The sequence below is a fragment of the Macrobrachium nipponense genome, chromosome 22, assembly GCF_015104395.2.
Source record: "Macrobrachium nipponense isolate FS-2020 chromosome 22, ASM1510439v2, whole genome shotgun sequence".
In the NCBI taxonomy this organism is placed as follows: Eukaryota; Metazoa; Arthropoda; class Malacostraca; order Decapoda; family Palaemonidae; genus Macrobrachium; species Macrobrachium nipponense.
In genome coordinates, this window is record NC_087213.1 from 19,295,006 (window position 1) to 19,309,711 (window position 14,706).

General features: G+C 43.2%; 1 protein-coding gene across 2 annotated transcripts in view; it reads right to left on the reverse strand.

The window, feature by feature from the left end:
* The window catches only part of LOC135198521 (inositol hexakisphosphate kinase 3-like), an 80,149-nt gene that overhangs the window by 56,626 nt on the left and 8,817 nt on the right, over positions 1-14,706 (reverse strand). The window lies entirely within an intron of this gene.

Sequence of the window (14,706 nt, forward strand, 5' to 3'; positions counted from 1 at the left end):
TGATGTGCAACTGGCAATAGACTATCTACTTTACTCCTTTGACCATTGAAGGTTTTCTGCTCCATACTAGAAGCTCTCTAAGGGAAATTGTGTTGGTCTGAGGCCGATGACCAAGATATGAGGAGTCAATAATATGATCAAATCAGGTGGAGATGGACAGGAGCAGTACCAGACATAAGCAAGCAGATACGTATTACAGAAATATTTATCTACTATATACCATATACCCATGAAGGTCCTAAGGCCACTGTTCCCATGGCATTGATATTACAGGCAATAATATCTAATACCACAAATACTCATGCAGGAAAATGCCTGTGATGGCCTTAGTCTGGGATATTATTTTAATGCAAGCATGTCTTACAAAAACCACAATTGCTACTTGTACTTTGGTAGCTGATCATAAACACAAATACTTTTCATAAAGCTAGTTCTGTAAGGGTACATCATGAGAGCATGAATTGTCACTAGAACTAACGGTGAGTCACCCAACTTGCTTGCATAGGTTTATAGGGTAAGAGATCACCAAATCCCAACCAATTTCTGCATCATTATCCTTGAGCGTGTCTACAAGAGTCAGTCGACAGCGCCCCTCAACATACCCAAAGCCTCGCTCAGTACGCTGCTGGAGATCTGCACGAAGAAGGCCCCTTTCTCCACCCACCGTGGACAGATGTACCACCAAAATGACAGCGTAACGATGGGCTCCCCACTGGGGGTACTCTTCGCTAACTTTTACATGGGAACCGTGGAGGAACGAGTCTTCGCTAAGATGCAGCAACCCCGCAGATATGGATGATATATCGACGACATCTTTGTTCAAGTAGACACTGAGAATGAGGTAGAAGCCCTCCGTCAGGCATTTCAACAGTGCAGCGTGCTGAATTACACGGTTGAATACAGCACCGACGATCGGCTCCCCTTCCTCGACGTACTTGTGAGTAAGACGGAAGACGGCCTCCGTACTTTCGTCTACACAAAGAAAACCAATCTAGGACTTTGCCTCAACGGTGACAGCGAGTGCCCCGCCAGATTCTAAAGCACGACCGTCAGGGCCTTTGTCAGGAGAGCCCTCTCCCACTGCTCGACCTGGCAGGACACTCATCAGGAACTCAACCGCGCCTCCCAAGTACTCGTAAATAACGGGTATTCAAATAAATTAATAAGCAGAGAAGTCCGTACAGCCCTGGAGAAATGGTACGGTAGTGAGAGCCCGCAACCCCGCCCCCAGGATAATATCAAGCTGTATTATAAAGCCTTCATGAGTTCACATTACCGTGAAGAAGAGGACTCAGTCAAGAAAATTATTTCTGAAAATGTATCCCCGACCGACGACACAAAAATAACGGCCCAAATATCTACTACCAGAATCGGAGGACGCGCAACCTTATTATGAAAAATAACCCCTCTCCACAGGTACGAGACCCCCTGAAGCAGACGCATGTGGTGTACCAGTATACATGCCCAGTCCACGGTTGCAGCGGCGCCTACGTTGGTATGACTACCATGCGCCTGTCGAAGAGAGACTCATGCCACGCCCAAGAGGGGGCTATCAAGAATCACGCACGCACCAAACATCAAGAGGCCATCTCCCGGGATGTGATCATCCAAAACACGAAGATCATCGGGAAGGCCCTTGATGCCCGTCGGTTACGCCTGCTGGAGGCGCTTCTCATCCAGCAAGTGAAACCTACACTAAATACGACGCAGGAAGAATTTCTCCTCCCTACGAGTATGAGAAGACCTGCCACCAACAATGAGACCACCGAGCACGACAACTCCACGGAAGACAACGCCCCCGAACGAGATACTCCTGCAGCCAACCATAATCAAGTTAGCCGTGATGTCCCGCAGCATAGCGAAATGCCCATCGACGTAACCGCGCCGCTAAGGAGGTCAAGGCGGCTGCAGGACTTACAGTATCGCGACCATCAACGCGTGGAAAGTGGCTTGAGACGCGGTTCAAGCCACCAATGAAAACGAAGACCTACCGCCACCAGCCAATAGTAGATCAGCATGGCGCAGACCCCCTGCTGTCAACTCCAAATATAAACGAGGACGGACACCGCTCCAAGATCAGTCCACCCTCAGCTTCCCAGCCCGAGGATGTCTGGCAGAGAGAGAGAGAGAGAGAGAGAGAGAGAGAGAGAGAGAGAGAGAGAGAGAGAGAGAGAGAGAGAGACATATATATATATAATAATAATAACAATAATAATAATAATAGTGGCAAAGACCCTGCCCTTACAACAACTGGACTGCTTTTGTAGTTGTGGACAAAAACAATTGAACCTAATGAAAGCAGACTGCAAATGATCATAACCATTATCCAGTAAGCATACAGCAGGGGCCAAACTCAAAAACTGGTCCCACATATGCTCAGTATTGAAGCCTAAAAAGCATTAGGCACATATGATGCATAAGCAAGACATGAGAATTGCTCATCTCCTGAGCCCTGATATTATGAAAGATTCTCCAATTCTGCAGATTATCCCTACAGAGAGCCACTGCCTCGTTGGAGGCTTCCTTGAAGGCTAGTATTCTTAGAGAAGAAATAAGAAGTCTCTTCAACAGAGAAGTATGTCCTCATCCCCAGATAGAGAATGGACTGAAAACATGTCAGGGAATAAGACTACTAAAAATCATAATCCACTGTGACTGTGCCAGATGAAGCAACAGATCCTTGGCCCTTGGAATCCCGTTGAAACAATTAGTCAACATAAAACAGATGCCTAAGTAGAGAAGAATTCTTTCTCCCTAAAGACACTGTTCCCTATGGGAAAAAAACTTTACCATAAAAAATGGGGAAAAACACAATTCCATAGAAAATTGGGAAAAACACAGAGTTGCCAGTCTTGATACTTCTAACACTGGACGCCAATCTCTGAACACTTATGGTGCTAGAAAAAAGTTGGCTGTAAAATCCCAGGGAGTTTAACCAACATCTGCTCTATTGCATTATGTTCTGGATACCTTGTACCTGCCAGTATACAGTCACCCTGACACTTTGGCTCAAGATGTTGGGTCTCCAATATAATAGATTCTCAAATCTTGTCAAAAACTGAAGATGTTTTGAGTTCCTCACAAACTTATGAACAAGAACAAGGAATCCCCAGTTCTCTGAGACCAATTTAAAATAAAAAGGCTATGCAACCCATCAACACACTTACAATGGATCTCCTGGATGAACCAGGAAAACCAAAAATGCATGCACAATCATGTGCATGAGTTTCATTCCGACTGAAGTGTATCATACTGCAGAAGCCTTCCACATGTGAAATTCTGTTGCCCCTACCTACAGCAGACATCCCACATGCAGGAGGCAAGCGCTCACTTGTAGTCTGATGGAACTTCTTGTGAGAGGACTTCAAAGACCTCTTTCCTGAGAAGGAAGAGGAGGCTGACTACAAGGAGTTAAGTGAGCAAACGGAGGAAGGAGAGCCTGCATTTCTTAACCTAACTCCATCCACAGGTCTTACTCTCCTTGAAAAGTTCCCTGACTAAAATTATTTTAAAATTATAAAATGCACAATCATTTGGGCATGGTGCATGCACTATAAATTGCTAATACTTCCTAACAATATCCTACAAGTTGACTAGTGGAACTCTTTCAAAATAACATCTGACTTAGAATACCCTGTTATTCTTATATACTATATATGGAATTTATTCATATACTATATATATAATTTATTTATAAGCCCCTCATGTTCCCTATGGAAAAAACAAAACAAAAAGGCTACCATTTGCTTGATATTAAAATCCTGCTGAAGAAGAATTAAACTTTACAGCATCACATATGGCTACATTCAAGTCACTTATTGCTCTGCATATTTCTGGTAATAATTGCTAAACCATATGTGACAATAATCCAAAATTGCTGATAACTGAACATCGGAGATAAAATCGCTGATCCTCAGTTATTGGCACCAAATAGGGGAAACAACTGACTGGACTAGCGGATCCAGTTTCCACTGTGTGTGAAGCCACCCTTCGAAAAAGTACTTTAACATGTCCTGACACTGAAGATGGACATCAGTCATGAGTTGTTGGTGGTGAGAGCAGGAGCTCGAGACATCTACTCTCCTTTCGAAGTAAGTATTTTCTCCAAAGTTAGAAATTAAGGTCATATCTTAAGATTAAACAGAGGTTAATGAAAGTCTGGATCTATGCAGTGCACACATACCTCCAAGACGCTTTTGAAATTTTTACTTACAACTCCGAATATTTAGAAGATTGACGCCATTTCGATGTTTGCAGAATCACTTTTGTCAATAAACTTCCCATTCCATGTGCTAAATCTGTACACCACTTGTACCCATAGATGCTGGGGCACTTTCATCACAAAAATCGTAAACAATGACTTCCAACCACGACTTATCCAAGGAAACTACGATATTTTGGTAGAAGAAGAAGAAGCGTGCACTAGATAATTATTTAAATAAATATTTAAACGGCAGTATAAGGTCATGAATTGCATAAATTTTTTATATATTCACGATTATTAATTTGAAAATATTCGTTGTTGAAAAAGTAACTAGTTTCCTGACTCAAATATCAACAGTTTTGCTGTTGATATTTGCTAAGGCGTTCTTCGCACTCTTCTATTGTTTATCAGTGTTGCCAATTGGTATGTGTTTACCCTCCAAACTGGGTATAAGACTTACACAAAACAGGGGAAATAAGTGAAATTAGCGTATCTATTTGTAGTAAATATACATATTAGAGCAATTTTATCATTATTGCATTACTATGACAACTAGAATTCATGGAAACAGTTTATAAAGCTCCACTAGATTGGCAACGATGAGTCATTTTGCCGTTTGCTCGTATCTACTTTGGAAATATCTGTAATTTTTGGGGTTAATTTGGTTGCAAAAAATGGATAATAGACTTAAATTAAATAAACATTTTGCAGTAACAAAGTAAAGCTGAACTAAATAATAAGCAAAGTAAACAATTAAGAGAATAAAGCTTTGCACCTCATAAACCGTGAACAGTCACGTGCTGCCCGCAACTGTGTTTTTGGAGTGAGCACTTAGGAACCAGGAACAGCAACGTAGTTCAAGTGCAATGTGGAGTGAATTAAGACCAAAACATGAATAATTGCAATCAAATAAGCACTATGGAGTTTCAGCTGTGATGGCAGTAAGGATAAAACCACTGATTACAAAGTAAAAATGAATTTCAGTTTAAACCATGACCCCGGGAATAAGAATTTTCATACTTTCATTAATATAGGCAACAAAATGTTGTTTCATTGTGCTGATTACAACTGCATTCTTGAGTAAGATCAATAAACATTACATATATATGCTAACATTGTTCAAATGAGTGCTGGGAAAACTGGGAAAGATGGTGGCTCCGCTGCACTTATGAATGGCACCTCACGCGGTTGCCGCCATATTGGATTTCAAAACTGCCTTGAATACATATTTTACGAAGACCTCATATGCTTATCTTAGTTTGTATGGCGCTTTCATGTATCACATTATGTTGACGAAACTTCAATCTTTTGAATGGTATACTTCAAGATGTAATTGTATTCTTGTTTCACCAATTAAATATCAAGTGAATAAGGCTGATTCACGCATTGATGATGGATCTACTGCGGTGTTTCCACCTACAGAGGCTCTAAGCTGCTGAATACTGAGGCTTGGCATCGATAAGTGAGGATCAGTGCTGATAACCAGGATAGGCTCATATCGGCTCCAAAAATTAAGTTATTATCATCACTAAATAAGCACCACAGTAAAACTGGATTGCTTATAACTGGGGTCTGCCTGTGCATACAAAACAGACCACCTGGCAAAACTGATCATTATAGTATTTACAGCCTCACTTATACTTTTAATTTTGTTTGTGTATTTTAATTTTTGTCTTTGTTTATGTTATTTACCATCTTTTGTCTGTGGTTTAATGCTCAACCAAAGTGGCTGGTACTATTAAACAAGGCATCTAGTATTTTTCATGTAAACTGGCAGTTACCAAACCAGAGGGAAACACCTCAGTGGATCCATCGTCATCACGTGGCTCAGCCTTATTCACTCGATATTTAATTGGTGCAACAAGAATAGAATGAGATCTTAAAGCATACCACTCAAAAGATTGAAGTTTCATCAACATAATGTGATTTATGAAAGTGCTATGTAAACTAAAATAATCATGCGAGCTCTTCGTAAAATATGTTTACAACGCAGTTTTGAAATCCAATATGGCGTCCACCGACTGAGGTGTCATTCGTAACCACAGCCAAGCAACTATCTTTCCCAGCTTTCCCAGCACTCATTTGAACAATGTTAGAGTATATAGTATGTAAAGTTTAGTGATCTTACTCAAGATTGCACTTGTAATCAGCACAATAAAACATTTTGTTGCCTATATTAGTGAAAGATATGAAACATCTTATTCCCGGGGTCATGGTTTGCACTGAAATTCATTTTTACCTTGTAACTGGTGGTTTTATCCTCACTACCATCACAACTGAAACTCCACATTGCTTATTTGACTGTAATTATACACATTTTGGTCTTAATTCACTCCAAATTGCACTTGAACTATGTTGTGGTTCCTGGTTCCTAAGCACTCACTCCACAAACACAGTTATGGGTAGCACACGAGTACACGGTTTATGAGGTGCAAAGCTTTATTCCCTTAATTGTTTACTTTACTCATTATTTAGTATAACTTTACTTTGTTACTTCAAAAGATTTATTTAATTCATGTCTATTATCCATTTTTTGCAACCAAATTAATCCCAAAAAATTACAGATTATTTCTAAGTACATACGAGCAGACGCTGACAAAATGACTCATCATTGCCAATCTAGTGGAGCTTCACACATATGCCAATGCATTTACAAACTGTTTCCATGAATTCCAGTTGTCATAGTAATGCAATAATCATAAAATTGCTCTAATATGTATATATACTACAAATAGATATGCTAATTTCACTTATTTCCCCAGTTTTGTGTAAGTCTAATTAATACCCTGTTTGGAGGATAAACACATACCAATTGGCAACACTGGTAAACAATTGAAGACCGCGAGGAATGCCGTAGGTACAGTTCACAAGTAAAACTGTTGATATTTAAGTCAGGAATCTAGTTACTTTGTCAACAACGAATATTTTCAAATTAATAATCATGAATATATAAAAATATTTATGCAATTCATGACCTTATACTGCCGTTTAACTATCTATCTAAATAATTACCTAGTGCATGCTTCTTCTTCTTCTTCTTCTACCAAAAATCGTAGTTTCCTTAAAAAAGTAGTGGTTGGCAGTCGTTGTTTAGGATTTTTGTGATGAAAGTGCCCCAGCATCTATGGGTACAAGTGGTGTGCGGATTTAGCACAGGAAATGGGAAGTTTGTTGACACAAGTGACTCCGCAAACATCGAAATGACATCAATCTTCTAAATATTCAGTTATAAGTAAAAATTTCAAAAGCGTCTTGGAGGTAGTGTGCACTGCGTAGAGGCAGACTTTTCATTACCCTCTGTTTAATCTTAAAATATGGCCTCAATTTCTAACTTTGGAGAAAATATTTACTTCGAAAGGAGAGCAGAGGTCTCGAGCTCCTGCTCCCACCACCTACAACTCATGACTGATGACCATCTCCGGTGCCAGGACGTGTTAAAGTACTTTTTGGGAGGGTGGCCTCAAACGCGGTAGAAAGTGGCTCGGGTAGTCCAGTCGGTGGTAGTCCCGGGTACTTATCCACGGCGGCCTAGACTATGGCAGTTGCGGTTTTTCTATGCAGTTTTACCTACTGAACAAGAATCTTAAGTAATATTTATTCGGACGACTGTAATTAAACCCCCAGGTGCCAGTACTAAACATGGCGAAATACACTGGACGGCTCAATCCCTAGTGGATGTCGTATCCGCAGTTACGTTCCTTGCAGTCCGTGTGGACTGCTTCTGTAGAAATACACAGTCGGTTGTTTCCCCTAGTCTTGTTTTACCAACTGCTCTTAGTAGGGTAAAAAATCAAGGACAATCCACCATCATCACGCTGGACGGGTCTTATTCATTCGATATTTAATTGGTGAAACAAGAATACAATTACAACTCTAAGCATGCCATTCAAAAGATTGAAGTTTCGTCAACATAATGTGATATATGAAAGCCCCATACGTACTAAAATAAGCATGTGACGCTCTTTGTAAAATGGTATTTTTATAATAAAATAAGGTTTCACACATACTTACCGAACAATTACATAGCTATACGCTTCTTACCTGACGGCAGTCGAAATCCCAAATTTCTCGGCGCTAACAGCGCTGCTGACGTGTAGGTGATACAACCCCGCCCACTTTCGGGGATCCCCGATACTACTGAGCTTTGCTTGACAATTCGTTGAGCCGCCCCGTCCACCTGTGGGGAGGAGGGACGGCTTTATTGTTCGGTATGTGTGAAACCTTATTTTATTATAAAAATGACGTTATTATGATATAACAAAGTTTCATGTATACGTACTTACCTGGCAGGTATATATATAGCTATATCCTCTGTCGCACTGGCAGAATTTTCAAAACTCGCAGCAACCGCTAGATCACTGGTAGTTCAGGTGATCGCCACCCCGTTCCCGTGGCGCTGGCGCTCGGAACCATTCCCTTTTTCATCAGATTTTCTCTGAACCCTGTCTCCTGAGGGGAGGAGGGTGGGAATTTAATTATATATACCTGCCAGGCAAGTATACATGAAACTTTGTGTTATCATAATAACATCATTTTCATGTATGACACTTACCTGGCAGGTATATATATAGCTGAATGACACATTTGGAGGTGGGTCAAAAACAGCAACATCGTTAGAGTTTAAAACTTAAAATAAATTTTAAAGTACCCCTTGATTCCTTACCTGCTAAGGTAGCTGACTTCATAGGTCCTGCCTCTTAGCCTGCTTAACCTTAGTAGCTCTCAACTAGGACGTGACCTGAATGATGAAGAAGCTATCAAAAGGGTCTGACAACTGGACGTGACCAATGCGTTAACAGAAAACCCTAGCCCTCTCTTACCATGGGCATTCATGCTAGGAATTGTTAGACCACCTGAACCACACACACACACACCATCACTAACAAATCGACTTCAAAGACTGAAGAGGGAATATACCCTCTCAGACAACCATAAAAACACTATAACCTAATTAAAAACCCCCTAGCATGTAAGTAGGTTATGGGGTGGGGTGGAAAGTCTTTTGCCCAATACTACCCCTGAGGACACATAAGGGCCCAACGTTTGACAGTTGTCAAAAGTTGTCTTGACGTCTCTTAGATAATGGGAGGCCAAAAACTGAATTGGTCCTCCAAAACGTCGTCTCTATAAAATTCTTGAGGGCCATATTTTTCTTGAATGCTAAGGACGTAGCTACCACTTTTAACTTCGTGCGCCTTGACTTTTAGTAGTCCCTTTGGCAAAGCATATGTGCTTCTTTAAATCGTTCACTTAGGAAGAAGATGATAGCATTTCGTCATGGGTCTACTAGGCTCTTCACTGAACACCAAAGAGATCCTGAGGTGCCTCTAATACTTTTGGTTCTTTCCACATAATGGCGCAAAGCCCTTTCTGGACAAAGAACTCTTTCCTGTTCCTGACCCACAAGGTTGGACTGACCCATAATTTTAAAGGACCTTGGCCAAGGATTAGATGGGTTCTCGTTCTTGGCCAAAGTCCTCCTGCAACGTGCACACTTCCTTGTTGTGTTTCCAGCCTATATCTTTATTAATCGCCTGAAGTTCGCTAATTCTTTCAGCCGTGGCCAAAGCAACTAAAAAGATGGTCTTCATGGAGATATCTCTCAAAGACGCCTTACTTATAGGCTCAAACTTATTAGTGCCTAAGAACTTCAGTACGATATCCAGATTCCAAGAAGGGGCTCTGCATTGACGCTCCTTCCTTGTTTCAAAAGACCTAACGATGTCTCTAGGATCCAAGTCATTGGAAATATCTAAGCCTGTGTCTAAACACTGCGGCCAGAATACTTCTGTATCCTTTGACCGTTTGATTTGACAAACCTGCTTCCTTCTTCAAATACAGGAAGAAGTCTGCAATTTGGGTCACAGAGGTACTGGATGAAGAAACCTTCTGCTTCTTGCCCACTACGGAAGGTCTCCCACTTCGACTGGTACATCACATTTGGGGCTCTTCGCGCTCTAGCCACTGCTTTGGCCGCTTCTCTAGAAAACCCCCTCGCTTGGACAAGTCTTTCGATAGTCTGAACGCAGTCAGACCCAGAGAGAGGGTGTTCTTGTGAAACCTGTCGAAGTGAAGTTGTTTGAGTGTATCTACTCTTGCGGGCAGTGTTCTTGGTGTGTCCACTGTCCATTCTAGTACCTCTGTGAACTAATTTTGGGCCGGCCAGTAGGGAGATATGAGAGTAAGTCTTGTCCCGTAACTCTCCCTGAACTTTTTCATGACCTTTCCTAAAACCTTGAATGGGGGAAAGGCGTAAGCATCCAGACCCGTCCAATCGCATTCTTCTATCCCCATGCAGTGAAGTTCTACTTCTCGGTAGTGGATAGGAAACCGACACTCCATGGTGGGTGTCGATGGTATGGGTACTGGGACAAGCCATTAGAACGAAGTAATGATTGATCTGGAACAACCGAACTAAGCCCACGGCGAAGTTCGTAACTGACTCGGGCGCTATGACAGCTGCTGACTGACTGCGTTTGGTAGTGAGGCAAGTTGCCCAAGCATCCGAGCAAGTCACTTGACCTTCGCCCTAAAAGGGTTATGCCGAGAGACTAAACAAATCGTATTTGTTTGTCGCCGATGCCAGACGGCGAGGAGATGCTTCTCTAAAGGCATGAGCCCAACAGGCGAAAGTCAATTGCCTTTTAGAGACCGAGGTCCCCGATGGCAAGACATCTCATAGCATAGTTGAATCTCAGCTAAGGAGAAACAACACTAAGTGACGTTGAAGACAAAGGTGTACAGAGAATCCAACCTACGTCTTCACAGCCTAATCGAGAGAAGAATTCTCAAGATTCTGAACCTGGGCTTACAAATGGCTGAAAACGCTAACCGCTATTTCATTGCTGTCCGGTGAGGAGTCGTAGTTGCAATGAAATCGGGGCGCTTTTCAGTAATGAAAACACAGGGAAGTATTGCCTGAAGAACTGCTTCTCATGGGCTGAACATTTGGAAGTAGAGCTGACAGGTAGAGGAGTAGGCGATGTCTTCCAATACATCTGTTAATTCGGGGTGAACAATGAACAATTGCACACCCACGAATACGAGACATTTTGAAGACGAACTCAGATGTCTGCAAAAATCATTTGCATTATCGCATTGCGATGCAGCTGGAGACTAGTACAGCCTTCTGTTACCGTGCAGTAAACAGAAAGATGACAGAGTCCAAGAGATATCTCTGTTAAAAATTCTCGCAATGTCAAAGGCGATGACATAGAGCCTCACAGCATTCAAGTATGCGAGAATCCCCGTTAATCAGAGACCTAAGTCCGTGATTGTTGGACAGAGATACGGTTCGGTAGTCAATCAATGCAGGGGAGAGACATAACCGACCGTGCATCCCGGAGAGCTAGCTGCTACTGAGCTGCTATCAGGCAGTTCAATACACAGTAGCTCTCGCTGACTCGTCATCCTGAGTTGCCAGGTAACCCATTCCACGACGGAATGCGTTCGGCTAGAACCATCGAGCATAAAAATACGCTTGAACAATTACATTTAAACGAAACGGATTTCGGTAAATACAAAAGCTTATTTGGTGTTGTCGTGACAATACCAATTATCTAAAATCGAAACTGGTAACTCCTGGGAGTTTGCATGCAGCCCCGAGTTGCAGTTCAATTAAGATACTCGTAGTCTCAGTCACAATCCGTAGAGTTAACTACGGCATGCGCCTACATCCCGGACAATTCAACTGCATAACAGAATCATGTTGCGATGGTAATATACGTAGTATCTTTGTAAGTTTCTGTACAACGACCTCCATCCTAAATTCTTTTCCCCTCGAGGGATGAGAATAAGGATTGGAGATCGACCGCCTTTGTTCTCTAGTCAAGAGAGTGAAGGGGAAGTCTTCCCCAAAGGAAAGCTTCAATGGTGAACAGAATACCGAAGAAGACATTTCAAGCCAAACTGGACGGTCCCGTCCATTCTTCTCTATTCCAGGTTGGTCGCATACTGTGAGAAATTCTTCCTTCAGCAGCCGTCTTCTTCCAAATGCTAGAAATTCCAGGAATTCGAGCATTCGGCAAGGTTCCTGATTGTCGTGGTAACAATTATCGGGGATTCTCGTCTCGCTCACTTTGGACCGTGGTCTCGCCCAAGTGTTTGGAGATCGTAAAAAAAACTCGAACACTCTGAGAGTGCTAGAAAATCCGCAAAGAGGAATGCCAGTTCGTTCGTCCCATCTCTCAGGGCTTTGTCCAAACAGGACATAATACTCCTTGGAACTCCTAAGTCTGTAGAGCCTTTACCATCCAAGGTACGAGCCAACGCCCCCAAAGACCAGTTGAGGAAGTTGGAAACTTCGAAAGTCCAAAAAATGCCCTTCAACCAATGGTCAAACTCCGAAGACATCCACCAAATCTTGGCCGAGTGTAAGGCATGTCTATGAGAACTGTCAACGAAATTGGAGAAGAACCCCTGGGAGGAGGAAGGAACTCCCAGGCCAAGACTTTTCCCCGTAGCATACCACACTCCCGATTCCAAAGCCAACTTGGCTGGAGGGAAGGAGAAAGAAGTCTTCCCTGCTTCCCTCTTTTCCTTCAACCAAGCAATAATCCGGTGAAGCGCTTTCTTGGCCGTGATGGAGAGAGTCATCTTCAAGAAAGAGGACTTCTAGGGGGTTTTGGTTCTCGTATACTGCGAATGGGGGGACAACAGTGCTGAAGGTTGGAACTCCCCTTCGAACCGAGACAGGAGGCAATTCGTTAGTCTCTTAAAAACCGACGATGGCGCTTCCGCATTTCTCTCATCTTCAGAAATAAAGCCTTCTACGTCCTCTTCCGCTGAAGAAACATCCTGGATGCCGAAGTCCTGCTGTAAACTAGCAGCCGAATCCGGCTCCAAGACTTGTTTGGAATGAGACTGTGGGATCGCGTCCTGACGAGAAGAGTCCCGGTCTTGGGGAGGAGGACAAGTAAATGTCCGGCCGTCTGCGTCTTGCGTCCACCGCATGAGTTGCGTTTACCGGACGTTTTTCTAGTTTCCTCTTGCGTCCTGCGCTGTTGAGCGATCGTCTGTCTTCAATGGCAAACTGTGTCCTGTTTCCCGAGAGTACGAAGGACGAGAAGGAGGCGGCAAAATCTTGTCTTGCGTCCTCTTGGAGGTCTTGACGGGGAGAAACTCGTCTTTACGTCTGGAGGAAGGCTGATCGGTCGTTTCCCAAGACTTGACAAGATCGGCTAACTTAGCCTGCATCTCTCTCAACAAGTTCTAAATGTCCGCTTCCTGACAGATCGCACGAGAAGGAGGAGAACGAAGAAGAGCAGAACTGAGACGAGGAGGAGAGCGGTCCTGAGGTCTACGAGACGGAGAGGAGACAGGGGAGCGCACCCACGACTAAGAAGGAGAGTCTCTAACTGGAGAAAAGCCGCCAACAGAACGTCCTGCGTCCTCTCTCGAAAAATACATTCTCTTCTTCTTGACGGGGATTGCGTCCTCATCAGCACTCGACGCTCGGGACTATTTTATCCTTCTTGAGCATAGCGAAGTTCATCCTGAGACGAGGATGGTCTGTATGTCCTCTTGAGGGGACGCGATTTCTCCAAATAGCGCCGTTTCCTGCATGATGTAGAGCTATCAGAGGAGGACAAACACTTCCCAGTAACGCCTTTTCTATGGCGTACTGCTGCAGCCTGGGACGCAACAACAGGACTGCCTGAAGGGACGACTGATCGTGTGAAAACCCCTCTTGCCTCCCTTCGACTGTCGACATACCTTCTCCCTTGGGTCTGGGAACTTGGAAGCGGTCTAGGAGCACGAGAGAGACGGTCAGCCGCCCCCTCCACAACACTCTCACTAACATTAAATACACCCACTTTATGCGATAAACGCTGCATCTGACCGCCTATCGTAGCAAGGGCAGCAAACACTTTCACATATGTGAATCCTCCTGTACCTGATCGCCGTCTCCTCAGATACAGCAGCGGGCGCAGGAGAAACCTGGGGAGAAGGTACTACAGGTTTTACTTGGGAAGGAGCTGGAGAAGAAACAGAGATTGATTCATTCAAGGCTTTGCTAGATGAACCCGATCTATCACTCCGAGACACTGATCTTCTACACGATCTTTCTTGAATCTTTCAAAATTTTTAGTGAGAGTTTTCCACTCTTTCTCAGTCAAATACTCACACTCATTGCACCTATTCTCTCAAGTACACACAAACTCTCTACACTTCTTACACCCAGTGTGAGGGTCTACCAAAGCTTTCAGTAGCCTCACTAGATATCCTTCTCACATACACTAAACATAATACCTGAATCAGACATTTCAAGAAAAATCCAAAAGCGATTGCCAATCTAACTTTCCAATACGATACCATCCGTCCATATACTACAGCGAAAAGTCAGCAAACGAGCTCGAAATTCTAGCAGGGACCCTCAACGATGTTGACGGTTCGGCTGGCAGAGAAAATCTGATGAAAATGAGAATGGTTCCGAGCGCCAGCGCCACGGGAACGGGGTGGCGATCACCTGAACTACCAGTGATCTAACGGTTGCCCCGAGT